The 1680-nt window shown below is 38.2% G+C and overlaps 1 pseudogene; it reads right to left on the bottom strand.

Moving 5' to 3' along the window:
• Positions 1–996: 996 nt before the first annotated feature.
• LOC112928287 (U4 spliceosomal RNA) lies at positions 997–1115 on the bottom strand (annotated as a pseudogene).
• Between the last annotated feature and the right edge of the window lie 565 nt (positions 1116–1680).

Raw genomic sequence — 1680 nt, 5'->3', positions numbered from 1 at the left:
ATCCCTCTCCATACACACTTTCTCTGTCTCTATCTCTCTCTCGCTCTCTCAAATAAATAAATAAATATTTTTTAAAAATGGAACAATAATGGTGAAAAAATTCCAAATATGACGTTTATTTTAAAATTTTTTTAAAAAGATTTTATTTGTTTATTCATGAGAGACACACAGAGAGAGGCAGAGACACAAGCAGATGGAGAAGCAAGCTCCATACAGGGAGCCCGATGTGGGACTCCATCCTGGAAATCCGGGACCACGCTGAGGCCGAAGGCACTCAACCGTTGAGCCACCCAGGCATCCCATATATTTTTATTTTTAAAATATAAATAAATATAAAATAGGGATACCTGGGTGGCTCAGTGGTTGAGTGGTTGAGCATCTGCTTTCAGCCCAGGTCCTGATCCCAGAGTCCTGGGATAGAGTCCTGCATCAGGCTCCCTGCAGGGAGCCTGCTTCTCCCTCTACCTATGTCTCTGCCTCTCTCATGAATAATTAAATAAATAACCTTTAAAAAATAATAAATATAAAATAAATATATTTTAAAGTATTTTTAATGTTTATTTTATTAAAGAAAATCTATTTATTTTAAAAGATTTTATTTATCTGACAGAGAGAGAACACAAGCAGAGGGAGTGGCAGGCAGAGGGAGAGGGAGAAGCTGGCTCTGGCCCAGCAGGGTTCCAGCAGATGCTAACCATAATTAATTATTAGGGAAATACAATAAAACTGCAATCAGAAATTACCCTACTATGGGGTGCCTGGCTGAGTCAGTTGGAGGAGCTTGCACCTCTTGATCTGAGGGTTGTGACTTCGAGCCCCATGTTGGATGTAGAGATTGATTACTTAAATAAATAAAAATTAGAAAAAAATGTAAAAAAAAAAGAAATCTCCACACACCTATTAAAATGGCTAAAATTAATGAAGCTGACCATAGCAAGTATTGGTGGAGCTGGAACTCTTATACACTGCTGGTTGGGAATATAAAATTGTATAATCATTTTGGAAAATAACCCAGCAGTTTCTTAAAATGTTAAAAGTACACTTATGTTTTCAATTAGCAATAATTGCACCTCAGATAAACCTCATTGGCTACAATATTGCCACTGAGCAAAGCTACACTTACCTTATGATATAGAAATTTCACTCCTAGGCGTGTACTCAAGAGAAATGAAAGCATATATCCATACAAAGATTCATATATGGGACAGTCCAGGTGGCTCAGTGGTTTAGCGCCTGCCTTCAGCCCAGGGTGTGATTCTGGAGACTCGGGATCCAGTCCCACGTCGGGTTCACTGCATGGAGCTTGTTTCTCTGCCTCTCTCTCTCTCTCTCTCTCTCTTTGTGTCTCATGAATAAATAAATAAAATCTTTTAAAAAAAGATTCGAATATGAATGTTCACAGCAGTTTTATTCTAATAAGTACATATTCCAAAAGCTAGAAACAATCCAATGGTCATGCATAAACAAATGGTGGCATATTTGTACAATGATATACTGCTTGTCAACAAAAAGAAATGAACTATTAATACATGCTACAGTTTTTGTTGTTGTCTTGGTTTTGGTTTTGGTTTCTTAAAAAAAAAAAACACAAAAAAACCCACACAGGCTGGGCAGCCCAGGTGGCTCAGCGGTTTAGCACCACCTTCAGCTCAGGGCATGATCCTGGAGATTCGGGATCAA

Source organism: Vulpes vulpes, chromosome 14, assembly GCF_048418805.1.
Source record: "Vulpes vulpes isolate BD-2025 chromosome 14, VulVul3, whole genome shotgun sequence".
NCBI classification, from domain to species: Eukaryota; Metazoa; Chordata; class Mammalia; order Carnivora; family Canidae; genus Vulpes; species Vulpes vulpes.
The sequence above is the reverse complement of the archived record's forward strand: the minus strand, read 5'-3'. Positions and strand labels throughout refer to the sequence as shown.